A 14,803-nucleotide genomic window follows, 5' to 3' on the forward strand; every position below is an offset into this window, starting at 1 on the left:
CAACCGTTGAGAATATAACAAATGCTAAATGAGTCCGTTTAAAAAAAAGATGTGGTGTGATTGCCAATGAGAAAACTCTCGTTAAGAGACCATATGCCACAGAAATTAACAACTATACATGTAGGTCACCGTACAGCCTTCAACAATGAGCACAGCCCATACTGCATAGTCGGCTATAAAAGGAGAAAAAGTCTAGGAGTCCATTACTGATATTACATATATATATGATTAATGTATCATGCACGTATACGTCTGATGCTTAATTGTTGGCTCTGCTGGAAGGCAAAATATTTAGCTCTTTACTGACTAGTATTTAACAACTGAAACTAGATAAGTTATGAAAATCAAGGAATCTACACATGCTATAACAGCAAATTTGAACGGAACCAAAACGCAAATTAGTAAAATAATAAGTATACAACTTGCATTTCAGCATTTTAATATTGGTAATAATTAATGATGTAATGCGTAAATAAGTTATCCTACACAGTGGAACAAATGGGAAGCCAAAGTACGTTAATGTCTGGATTAATCTTCTGCAAAAACAATGTCATTTTGTTTATTTTATCTGGTTAAATCTTCTGACATCAGACTTGGACTTCTTTAGAACTGAATTTTAAATGTGCGTATTGTTATGCGTTTACTTTTCTACTTTGGCTACTAGAGGTATAGGGGGAGGGTTGAGATCTCATAAACATGTTTAACCCCGCCGCATTTTTCCGCCTGTCCCAAGTCAGGAGCATCTGGCCTTTGTTAATCTTGTATTATTTTAATTTTAGTCTCTTGTGTACAATTTGGAAATTAGTATGGCGTTCATTATCACTGAACTAGTATATATTTGTTTAGGGGCCAGCTGAAGGACGCCTTCGGGTGCGGGAGTTTCTCGCTACATTGAAGACCTGTTGGTGACCTTCTGCTGCTGTTTTTCTATGGTCGGGTTGCTATCTCTTTGACACATTCCCCATTTCCATTTTCAATTTTATTTCAATAAACTGACTTAAATAAAATTTAAGCAAGTTAAACTGTAAGCTTGCCGCCGTTGATACCCCCGCCGAAATATTTCGGTTCACAGGAAGTTGTTGAGAAATGAATCTGAAAACGCACCACACGGTACAACTTACTTGCATAAACCCTGTAACCAAATTGATAGATACGAAAAAGATAGATACGAAAAAAATGTACTTAAATAAATGTTTAATTTACATGTAATGTATGACGTACTTAAAATCATCTTTGTGTAAAGAAACGTTTGAATTGGCTGATCTTTTTGTAAAGCATGCTATTTTGACGGTTACGGATTCAGACTCATTAAAGATGCATTTCTTTCTAACACAAACGATGCAAACGGCTAAGCTCGCACATGTTTTGATCATTTTTTTCAAACACATACGTTTGCAAAGTTTACATAAACTTTGACAAACTATGCAAACACTAAAAATGCGTCTGCAGTTTGTCGTTTGTTAGTACAAACGCTGCATTTGTTTCTAACTTCAATCTGATTAAACGAAGTATTTGTTTCTACGTTTGTAAAAAAGTCTGAATACCAACAACATGTGCATGCATTATTGACAATTCAAACAGGGTCATTAAAGATTTATCAAACGATGAACTTGTTTCTACTCGTGTATCGTTTAGAAAACAGTAACACACGCGACACAACGTTTACAAAATTCTTGTTAGAAAGAAATGCGGCCTAGGAAAAATCTTATTAGAATCACAAGAAGTTCTGATAGGTCGTAAAATAAACTTCCCATCACTTTATTCTTTTCACATGTCAATTTAAAAAAAAAAAAATTTCGCAACGATGTCATAATTGAAAGCACGAGGAAGGCTGGCCAAAATGTTCAACTTGCGGCTAGTGATTGACAGGTATGATTATATCTTGGGGCTCTTGTGGGGAGCGTGGTGTCGGACGGAAAAAGATTTCCAGTATTCATATATATATAAATGTCGATCTGATGTGGAAAATTGTGGTTTTTTTTAATAGCACAAAGAAAAAGACGTTAGAAGAGTAACAATGTATAACTATAAACGAATTACTTGTTTATAATCTACGAGACTGATCAGATCGAAGTTAGATAAAAAAAAAAAAAAAAAAGCATTCAATATCAAACCTTCTTGGTTGGAGAAAACATGTTCAATGTATACCTGCAAATATGTCTTAATAAATTATATTGTGTATTTAAATTATCTCCATTGAATACAATACAATTTATTAAATGTATCTATGATAATATATCCTCCATAAATAAATATCTGTACAGGTAAAGTTATATTCGGATCAACAGATTGATTTACGACCTTCCGCTTGTCCATGTTGTATTGCAAAAATATCACAGCAGGTGTTACTCACACTAGACAAGTGTCAAATCAGTATGACATTATGTCGGATTACGGCATCTGCAGTAATCAAGACTCTGTTTTTACTGTTTTTACAGGAACTGATTTATCTTAACATGACAATAAAGAAGAATTTTGTAAGGTGAACATATTTGTAGTATTGCAAAGTTACCACGTGCATTTTCCTGTTCATTGGTCACATTTAAATAGATTATTCTTTATTGAACTAAATTCGATATTTAAATTGCAAGTAACTTTAATATCAAAACCACCGCTTTTTATTTCTCGACTGAAAAGGGTAATAAGACGGTTATCTTTATCTGACTGTAAACAGTGTATATAATCACAACGATCTATTAATAACCGTTGCTCACAGATAACGGATTATACAACGATCTATTAATAACCGCCGCTCACGCATCACTGGTTCTATCACTGACTCAATACACACCAGTTTAATCGGACAAACGGATAATTCCCTGAGACACGCGGATAATTCCCTGAGACACGGAAAATCTCCGGAGAACCGCAAAATATACTTTAAAACGAAAAATTTACGATGAACCTCTACTTATTATCCGTTCCGCGGAGATTTGCCAAAAATCGCGGTCATTTGCCAAATAGGTCTACCAGTGAATTCTTAATGATATACAAATGACAAAATATAGAATAAAGAAAATAAACACAAAAGCAAAATTGAAACTGCAGATATTTATATATGTATATATTCAACATGTAAAAATGTTATTCAACTGTTTATGGATACCATTAGTGCCATAAAATTTAAATTTGGTCTATGAATGATTCACTGGGTCAGCAAATTGGCATCATTTACATTTTTATCAACACATGTATTTAGGTTAAAGTTTGTCCTAATTGGCCCAAGGCTTACAGTTACAGAAAATAGGACATACAATGTATATGATAAACTACCAATACGTGGTACAACATACAAAACAGAATATAAGTGGATTAACTTGTTTAAACACCACATTTCATAATAAAACAACTTGTGTAATTATGCATTAAACCAAACGATGCAGATAATTCTATTATGCAGATGATTCTAGTCTCCTCCAGGAAATTCTGAGAGTTTGTGAATTTCACTGACTATGACATGACAGATTCCTGGGATGTACAACATATTGCTGGTTAGCCATACCCGTAGCCAGTGGGGTTAAATAAGCACAGTTAAAGTCAACGTTCTGTTCGAATTGTGACTGTTTAAGTCAAGTTCGTGAGTCCAAATACACCCCCCCCCTTTTGGAAATTCCTGGCTACTAGCCTGTTAGCATAATACAATATGAGAAATCAATTAATTATATACAATTGCAATAATGTACAAACAAAATTCAAATACCTAGAAATACAAGATGTATATACATGTGTATATATATCTGTATATATAATAAAATACATGTGTCTTACTAAATATGCTTAACTTTATATATATGCATGAAGTGTTAAAATAATAATAAAATTCATTTCAATTGAAGTTTTGTGCTTGATCATGTTGAAAGTGCATTTACATTTGTAATCAATAAGAACTTGTTCATAAAAAGTTTTAAAATAAAAACTAGAAATATTATGTAGAAATTTTATGTTCTTTGAAGTGCACATTCCTGTGCAAATATTTTTTGGCAGACAATTAATAAACTTCTTTATCAACAATTTACTGCAACATACAAATGAACTCTGGCTTTATTACAAAGAAAACAAGGAGAAACCTAATGTAATAATTTGATAATATTATTATATAGTGTCGATCTAATTACCGCAAATTACTGTGTATGTACTGCGGTTCTGAGTCATAACATCTTTATATCTTATTCTGTAATATCAGGAAAGAAAATGGAAAATAAATCTTTCCAATATATATATATATGAATTAAAGGTGATGTAAGGTTCTAGGGTCAATGAGACAATAATCCCCAAAAACACAAATCAACCTAAAGAGTCTAATAAAGGTCACTGTTTGGCCATACCAGTGACAGAAAAACACCCACTCAGAGATTAGTCTGTAATAGCAAGGATTCTAAACAAGTTATTGATAAATTTTACGGAGATGACCAAATATTGGACATAAAAACTAATTTCCAAGGTGGGTCCTGAAAATTTTAGTGAGAGGGAAAAGGTCCTAAGAATTCACAGTATTTGATAAAAACTTTTCCAAAAGATAATGAAAAATTAAAGAAGCTTTCCTCATTGAGATAGGGGCATTGTTGGCAATTTGTTGCATAAACATAATTGGTCAAGAATTCTAGCTCTTTCACTATTATATAAATACTTTTAGAGATTATTACAAAAGAGAAATGGGCATCAAATCCTTATTTTTTAGAACACTATTTACATGCATAGAATGAAAGCATGTTCAGTAGCCATCAGCCTTCCGAATGGAAACGTAATTACAGTTAATAGCTATAAGGAGCCCTATACATTGCACATCAAATATTCAATAGTTATACCTACAATGTATTCTGAAGTTTTAACTGACAGTGATTTCACTCAGACACAGGTTTTTGTTTACCTATACGCTGTATAAATTCCTGGTAGTGTACATGTAGGTTCTGCATTCTGAACAATTGTCTAGGTAAACAGAAAACCGGTGTGCTTCAAGGTGTACAAGACATACCTTCATCGGTCAAGAAAAGTAGAATAGGAAACCCCATAAAACTGTTGTAAACAATGAGACATTGATCAATACACATTACAGGTTAATGAGACATTGATCAATACACATTACAGGTTAATGAGAGATTAATTAAGGAAATAGAGATTACAGGGTAATCAGGAAATAAAACCATAAAAGTTTTCCTCAACTTTCCAGTTACAATTCATTTTCAGTAAACTAAATTTTCCTCAGGTAAATCTACAGAGAATGCACATACACTTGGAGATAAAAAAACAACACTTTGAAAATGAAAAGAAAGGGCTTGTTGGTCAGCCAAGTGCCTCTACCATTAATTACCCTGTCATATACATTTCGAACATGCATAGTGCATTTATGTATACATTTTTTTTTTGTACTAAACAAGAAACTAAAGATGCAGTGACTTGACTTGAAATGTTTATTGATAAATGTAATTTTATTTTCACTTAAAGGACTATATACATTTGTACATGTTCATTTATATATGGACAAACTACATGTACATGTACTTGGCTTAGACACTCAACACAATGCATGATTTTATGATTAAATTCATACTGTCATTCAATTTCAGCAAATTTTAACACCACCTGAAATGTTTGAAACCATCCAAAGGAAATAAGCAGATTCTGTTGAAAAATGACAGTTCCTTGTTTTTTTTAATACAATAGTGCACACACTGAAATGTCTTGCCTTCTTTACTAATCATTGATATTATGTTCATAATCCTAAACATAAAACTTTTTTACAACTGTCACATAAACTAAACATAAACCAAGAAAACTAAACATTGACCTTTGAACCAAAAAAATGAGGTCAAGGTCAGGTGAACCATGCCAGGCAGACATGTACAGCTAACAATTCTTCCAAACAACAAATATAGTTGATCTATTTCTTAAAACAGACCAAAACACAAAAACTTAACACTGAGCAATGAACCGTGAAAATGAGGTTGAGGTCTAATTAAACCTGCAGGACTGACATATAGATCATAAAATATTTCCATACACCAAATATAGTTGACCTACAAAACAATGTATTGCATATAGTATTAAAAAAAAGACCAAAACTCAAAAACTTAACTTTGACCACTGAACCATGAAAATGAGGTCAAGGTCAGATGACACCTTTTAGCTAGACATGCACACCTTACAATCATTCCATACACCAAATATAGTTGACAAATAATTGCATACAGTATAAGAAAAACAGTCCAAAACACAAAAACTCAACTATAACAACTGAACCATAAAAATAAAGTCAAGGTCAGATGACACCTGTCAGTTCGACATGTACACGTTACAGTGCTTCCATACACTAAATATACCGTACTAGATCTATTGCTTATAGAATCTCAGATATGGACTTGACCACCAAAACTTAACCTTGTTCACTGATCCATGAAATAAGGTCGAGGTCAAGTAAAATCTGTCTGACGGGCATGAGGACTTTGCAAGGTACTTACCAAATAAAGTTATCCTATTACTTATAATAAGACAGAATTTAACATTACAAAAAATCTTTTTTTTACAAGTGGTAAACTGAACCATGAAAATGAGGTCAAGGACATTGGACATGTGACTGACAGAAACTTTGTAACATGCAGCTTCCATATACAAGGTATGTAGCATCCAGGTCTTCCACCTTTTAAAATATAAAGCTTCTAAAAAGTGAGCTAACACAATCGCCACCGCTAGAACACTATCCCTATGTCAAGCTTTCTGCAACAAAAGTCTCAGGCTAGACAAAAAATCAAGACAAATTTCAAGCCAATTTTCAAAATGAGAAAGCCATGTAATAAAATAAATATTGCAGTTTAATTGTTTTGAATATTCAGTAACAACCAGTTTAAAAGAAATGCCTTTTTCCCCCATGACAAAAAATTGTAGCTACATGTACATGTATAACTAGAAGTGCATTTTTATGGGACAAAAACTTAATTACAGATATCTGTATTTTTCAAGAAAGTGATACCACTTGAAGAGAAACATAGACTTCAAAGAAATCTAAATGAGTTGTCAATAATCAGGCTGTAATTGAAGGTTTTCAGACAGGACTTTCATATTATTGTAATTGAAAAATCATATTGATTTGTCCATAAATGTTTTGTTGCTGAGTATAAATGTTTGTATAATATAAGAATCTTTATTTAGAAAGGAGCAGCAATTAACAAATAAAACACTGTAGCATGTTAGACTAATAGACCCCTATATTGATAGAGAAACCAATTGTTTCCCAAGATACAAGAGTTGCACTATAAATTAAATGTGATTTTAACATAAAAACCAGATGCTCCGCAGGGCACAGCTTTATATAACCGCAGAGTTGGAACCCTGAACATTGGGGCAAGTATGGACACAACATTCAAGCTTGATACAGCTCTGAATTTGGATTGTGAATAAATAGTTGACACAACACAGGTTTCTAACAAATAATGAATGTGGTCTCAGAACTTAAACTTAAAAACTTTAAATTTTAAATTGGACATTACCTATTATGGTCCAATATTCAAAATCAAAATACATGGTTAGATTCAGCATATCAAAGAACCCCAAGAACTCAATTTTTGATGAAATCAAATAAAGTTCAATTTTGGACCCTTTAGACCTCAATGTGGACCAATTTGATATCCAGGCCCAAACATCAAAAATCTAAATACATGGTTAGATTAAGCATATATCAAAGAACCCCATATATACAATTTTTGTTGAAATCAAACAAAGTTTAATTTTGGACCCCAATTTGAACCAACTTGAAAACTGGGCCTATAATCAAAAATCTAAATACATGTTTAGATTCAGCATATCAAAGAACCCCAAGGATTCAATTTTTGTTGATATCAAACAAAACTTAATTTTGAACCACGATTTGGACCAACTTGAAAACTGAGCCCATAATCAAAAATCTAAGTACATGTTTAGATTCAGTATATCAAAGAACCCCGAGGATTCAATTTTTGTTGAAATCAAGCAAAGTTTAATTTGGACCACGATTTGGACCAACTTGAAACTTGGGCCAAAAATCAAAACTCTAAGAACATGTTTAGATTCAGCATATCAAAGAACCCTAAGGATTCAATTTTTGTTAAAATCAAACTTAGTTTAATTTTGGACCCTTTGGACCTTAATCAATAATGTAGACCAATTTGAAAACGGGACCAAAAATTAAGAATCTACATACACAGTTAGATTCGGCATATCAAAGAACCCCAATTATTCAATTTTTGATGAAATCAAACAGAGTTTAATTTTGGAACCTTTGGGCCCCTTATTCCTAAACTGTTGGGACCAAAACTCCCAAAATCAATCCCAACCTTCCTTTTTGGTCAAAAATGTTGTGTTTAAATTTTATAGATTTCTATTTACTTATACTAAAGTTATTGTGCGAAAACCAAGAATAATGCTTATTGGGACCTTTTTTGGCCCATAATTCCTTAACTGTTGGGACCAAAACTCCCAAAATCAATCCCAACCTTCCTTTTGTGGTCATAAACCTTGTGTTTAAATTTCATTGATTTCTATTTACTCCTACTAAAGTTGTTGTGCGAAAACCAAGAATAATGCTTATTTGGCCCTTTTTTGGCCCCTAATTCCTAAACTGTTAGAACCAAAACTCCCAAAATCAATCCCAACCTTCCTTTTGTGGTCATAAACCTTGTGTCAAAATTTCATAGATTTCTATTTACTTAAACTAAAGTTATAGTGCGAAAACCAAGAAAATGCTTATTTGGACCCTTTTTTGCCCCTAATTCTTAAAATGTTGGGACCAACACCCAAAATCAATCCCAACCTTCCTTTTGTGGTCATAAACCTTGTGTTAAAATTTCATAGATTTCTATTCACTTTTACTAAAGTTAGAGTGCGAAAACTAAAAGTATTCGGACGACGACGACGCAAACGTCATACCAATATACGACCAAAAAATTTTCAATTTTTGCAGTCGTATAAAAATGCATGTAATTATCATAAATTTTTACTGCGTTTTGGTTGTGTTTGATTTTTTGCTTAACCAACCTTGAATCCTTAATAACACATTTAGCTGTTGCAAGTTATAAAGCACAACAAAACCATTTTTCAGTCTTTATTGTGTTACCTGTGTGCCACAATGAGATAACATTTTCTATTAATAATAATGAGGTCCCATGCCAGTAGAGTAGGTCTCATTCAAAAATTGTCTCAGGTAACAAATTTTTTTTAAGTTGCTATTTTAAACACTACATTTTTGTGATAAAACATATACACTCATTGAAATCTGAGTAGTCTGTGAATCTGTTATTTCTGAAAGTAGTATTGCAGAGTGTTTGTAGAGTACAATAATCACTGAAACTTTGTACATGTGTTGGGAGTTAAAAAATTAGTAGACTTTGTATGGAGTCTTGGAATCACTAAAAACTCATTTTTGTGATTGAGGTAAGGCCATGAGTAGAGTCTGGGAATCACTGGAATCTGTGATGAGAGTATGGACATGAGTAGAGTCTGGGAATCACTAGAATCTGTGATGGGAGAAAGGACATGAGTTGAGTCTGAGAATCACTGGAATCTGTGTTGAGAGTAAGGACATGAGTAGTCTGAGAATCACTGGAATCTGTGATGGGAGTAAGAACATGAGTAGTCTGATCATGAGAATCACTGGAATCTGTGTTGGGAGTAAGACATGAGTAGAATCTGTGATGGGAGTAAGAACATGAGTAGTAGGAGAATCACTGTAATCTGTGTTGGGAGTAAGACATGAGTAGAGTCTGGGAATCACTAGAATCTGTGATGGGAGAAAGGACATGAGTTGAGTCTGAGAATGATTGGAATCTGTGATGAGAGTAAAGACATGAGTGAGTCTGAGAATCACGGGAATCTGTGATGGGAGTAAGAACACAAGTAGAGTCTTGGAATCACTGGAATCTGTAATGGGAGTAAGGACATGAGTTGAGTCTGAGAATGATTGGAATCTGTGATGAGAGTAAGGACATGAGTAGAGTCTGAGAATCACTGGAATCTGTGATGGGAGTAAGGAAATGAGTAGTCAGCTGAGAATCACTGAAATCTGTGTTAAGAGTAAGCAGTCTTCACGCTGAACTGCTAAATCTACAGGCCCGCAGCTCAATTTTTGAAAATTTTTAGTTAGATTCTGTTGGCCTGTAGGTCTGATTTTTACAGGCCCAAGAGCAATTTTACCAGCCTGGGCTGCCACTCGTCGTGAAGACTGGTAAGACATGAGTAGAGTCTGAGAACCACTGGAATGTGTGTTGGGAGTAAGACATAAGTAGAGTCTGGGAATCACTAGAATCTGTGATGGGAGAAAGGACATGAGTTGAGTCTAAGAATGATTGGAATCTGTGATGGGAGTAAAGACATGAGTTGTGTCTGGGGATCACTGGAATCTGTGATGAGGGTAAGGACATGAGTAGTCTGATATTCACTGAATTCTGTGTAGGAATAAGGACATGAGTTGAGTCTGAGAATGATTGGAATCTGTGGTGGGAGTAAGGACATGAGTAGAGTCTGATAATCACTGGAATCTGTGTTGGTAGTAAGACACGAGTAGAGTCTGAGAATCACTAGAATCTGTGATGGGAGAAAGGACATGAGCAGTCTCAGAATCACTAGAATCTGTGTTGGGAGTAAGACATGAGTAGAGTCCGAGAATCACAGGAATCTGTGTTGGGAGTAAGACATGAGTAGAGTCTGAGAATCACTGGAATCTGCAATGGAAGTAAGGACATGAGTAGATTTTGGGAATCACTGGAATCTGTGATGGGAGTCCATATTCGCAAATACAATGTAGTCAAAAATTAATACAAGGACCTAAGAGCTTTGGTTCTGCAACTACATGTAACTTAATTCATAAATGTACATCATCATCATTACATGATGTAGTTATTATCAGGGCCGTAACTAGCCTCTTTTAATAGTGAGGCAAAATATATTTGCCGAGCGTAGCGAGGCTAAAAATTTTTGGCGAGGGGTCTGAAGCTCTGAGAAAAATAACGCAAAATCGTGCATTCTGAGCGTTTCCCAGACTTTTTTTTTACATTGAAACGCAATTAATTTTTAGCTATTTTTTCGACAATATTCTGGTCTCAAAGCTAAAACATAGATTAATTGTAATTTAAGACTTTTAGGTTTCACAGGGACAACATCAAAAGTAGACCGATATGTAGGATAAAGCAAAAATCGTAAATCTCATAATCTCATAATCATTAAAACCGGATCTGTCTGTCGATCTGTTGTTGTCTTGTATAGTGCTTAGACTTTTTTTATTATTTTTTTTACTAGATTTAAATATAGTGACAGTGCAACTATTATAATTATACTAGTACTGAAAAGTCGTCACTAAGGACCATCTTGACCTTGTTTTATGGTATTAATGATTCTTTTATTGTTGAAGACCCTCCAGTAACTATCAAGATGAAGAACAAGAATAAAAACTTTGACCATTGATCATTGTATTTGTTTCTATGCATAGACTTTGTGTGAGATTAGGTTCCGTGCACGTTTACTCCATGTTCCTTTATTTTCTGTTAAAGGGTCTGAACTTAATGCAAGTTTAACCCTTCAATGTAAAAGGTCATATTGCAATGCATTGATGTTTTTATAATTTATATAGATGACTTGATATGGGGAAATTAGAGGTCTTACTTTAATTTAATCCATGTCAGCTATCTTTCTACAAAAAAGAGCCAGTTTTCTTTGATATCAAGTTCAATTCTCCATGCAGAAACGACATTTTTTTTGCTGTGTCCAGTATAGCATCGTATATTCTTAAAATATTTTCTCACACAATGTCTGGACATCGGTGGACATGCACTATTGCAAAACCAAACGCTTACAAATGAAAATCAACACTCAGACTATAGTCATACAGTAGGACAATAAATGAACAAAAGACAAACCCGAGACACGGAAGTACAAACAAAATAAAAACCCGGGACACAGAAGTACAAACAATAGACTATCTACTCTGAAAACTAAAAGTAAAATAGAAACATGGATCACGAAAACATGCAGGGGCAACAACAGATAGTAAAGAAAACGTGCTTTTTGCAAGAAACTTTCAGTGAAGACAATGTTTTCTTTCCGTTTTTTTTTTTTTTTTGAAATATCCAACATGAGGCATTTGCCTCATTTGCCTCAATGTAGTTACGACCCTGATTATACTATATGTACATGTTCTATTGTGATGTACTTCATTTTATTATTTCATTGTTATAACACAAATCATTGTAATCATTGTATGAAATTTAAAACCCACAAGGGTCCATAATTGGATTAATAAAGTATTCTTATTCTTATTCTGTACAAGGCCAATGGGCATCTCAAAGGTAGTCGGGCAACAGTAACTATATAATTGCAACTATAACTGCCGCTTTATAATTGCGGTTTTGAGATATACGTAATTATTGATAGAATTTCCAATTCCTTTGGCAATAACAGCCAATGCACAGGGGTTTCTTACAATTGCCGGGTTTACTATCCATACGAACCCCTAAAAACATATGGATAGTAAACCCGGCAATTGTAACAAACCCCTGTGTCCAATGTAAACCGGTCAAATAATTATCGACTGCTATAAAATTTTGAATCAATTTTGTTTACAAATACAACGTGCGCAAAATTTGACAGCCAGTGAAACGCATTCTTTTCAAATAAAAAAAGTAAGGGTTTTACTTGAGCAACATTCCTAGAGCTTTATGCATAAAAGTACTACGTTGGAAAAGTGAAATTAATGTTTACCTTTTTTGATGCAAATACACAACCGGAAATATTCTGTTTCGATTTAATGCGCATGTGTCATTGATAAAAATAGTAAATAAAGAAACAACCACGGAACAGATGCGATAAACTTGAAAAAAAGTTTGAGTCTTGAGATTTTTTTATTAAAATTTTATTTCAAATTTTTTTAGTGGTGAAAAATCTTAATGATTGATTGAGGACAGACAATGAGGTAACTAATTTATTTCTAAATTAAAAGAAACCAGAGAATATGATAGTTGTAAAAAGTAAAATCACAAAAAACTGCCTGTAATTCAGTGGTTAATTGTCGTCGCTTGTCATGTTATTTGCTACATATTTGTTTTTCGTTCATTTTTTTTTATATAAATAAGGCTATTAATTTTCTCATTTGAATTGATTTACATTGTCATTTCGGGGCCTTTTATAGTTGAATAAGCGGTATGGGCTTTGTTCATTGTTGAAGGCCGTACGGTGACCAATAGTTGTTAATTTCTGTGTCATTTTGGTCTCTTGTGCATGGATAGTTGTCTCATTGGCAATCATACCACATCTTCTTTTTTAAATGAACTCAGAGAAAAACTCAAAACGGAAAGTCCCTAAATCAAATAGCAAAATCAAAAGTTCAAACACATCAAATAAATGGATAAAAACTGTCATATTCGTGACTTGGTACGGACATTTTCTATGTAGACAACCATAACGTACAGTTTATAGTTAGTTCTGTATTCAAACAAGAGGGAGAAATGCCCTTTCACCGTCAAGCGTCAAACGTCCATTTTTCGCTTCAGTTAGCGTCACATGAGCCTTATTTTTTTTTATCGTCATTCGTCAAATTTCATTTCATAGCTCAGAGTATCGCTAGCGTCAAATGGAGTATAATATTTATCGGTTAACATCATTTTAACCAATATTTTACCGTCATTCGTAAAGTGGGGAACCCCGTTCCTACCCTCATACACTATAGTGCTATGCTATATGTATACTAATGAATAGCTACTTACCTAGTGCTTTAGCAAATGTAAGCCAATTCAGGATAAGTCTTATAATAATAAATATCGGTGTAGTGGCATATAAAGACATAATTCATTGTATAAAATGCATATCCATGTTAAATAGTTATCAAAGGTACTAGGATTATAATTTAGTACGCCAGACGCGCATTTCGTCTACATAAGACTCGTCAGTGACGCTCATATCAAAATATTTATAAAGCCAAAACAGTACAAATTTGAAGAGCATTGTGGATCCAAAATTCCAAAAAGTTTTGTCAAATACTGCTTAGGTAATGAGTGTATAAAACGTTTAAACAAATTATTTCTATTCTAATAACATTAATAATTGTTCATCTTCTTAGTTGATATATAAGACATCACCAATCCGAGTGTCAATATCAAAACCAAGATATGAAGATTTTGTTTTAATGTCGGTAGTACCCTTAATTTTAAGTTCACTGGGAGCTGATGGCTTTCCGTCCGTCCAACTTATGATTTCGAGTCATAACTTTAATTGATTATTTAATGATAAATAGAGAACTGCTTTTCGATATTAATTCAAAATTTAATGAAATGTTTTGGATCACTAAATACAGTATAAGTTCGATTTCCATCATTTGACTATAATCATTCAAGAATTATGGTACTTGATTATTGGCTAAAATATAAGAATTAAACATTTTTTTTTGAAGATTCATAGAGATCGTCTTTTTACTTTAAAATAAAGGAACGTATTTGATTGATGAAAAATTCAAAATTGTTGGTTTTCGACGGCAGAGAACTAGCTGCGTTTTAAAAAAGCAAAGACATTAAATGGGATGTTTTAGACCACAACAACAGACAGTTTGAATTCGATTTTTGTTGATTTTGATTTTAAAGTTCCAGAGTTACGGTACTTTCATGATTGTGAAGTGAAAAAATAAAAATCCGTTGTGATTATACTTGAAAGGGGAGCACCTTTTTGATATATATTTATTATTATAGTTTATTTTGATCTTTTGCTAGTGCAATTGCTGAATTACATATACAGAATATCAGTGCCATTTTTATGTCTGGTATTCTTGTAAAACAACCGATCATGTATTTATTGATTA

At 33.3% G+C, this 14,803-nt stretch overlaps 1 protein-coding gene across 1 annotated transcript in view; it reads right to left on the reverse strand.

The window, feature by feature from the left end:
* LOC143073055 (uncharacterized) overlaps positions 1-12,780 on the reverse strand; it is a 48,679-nt gene extending 35,899 nt beyond the window's left edge. The window contains exon 1 of the mRNA XM_076248295.1: positions 12,718-12,780. The gene's annotated coding sequence lies outside the window, so the exon portion shown is untranslated. The remainder of the gene's footprint in view (positions 1-12,717) is intronic.
* Between the last annotated feature and the right edge of the window lie 2,023 nt (positions 12,781-14,803).

This window comes from Mytilus galloprovincialis, chromosome 4, assembly GCF_965363235.1.
Source record: "Mytilus galloprovincialis chromosome 4, xbMytGall1.hap1.1, whole genome shotgun sequence".
NCBI classification, from domain to species: domain Eukaryota; kingdom Metazoa; phylum Mollusca; class Bivalvia; order Mytilida; family Mytilidae; genus Mytilus; species Mytilus galloprovincialis.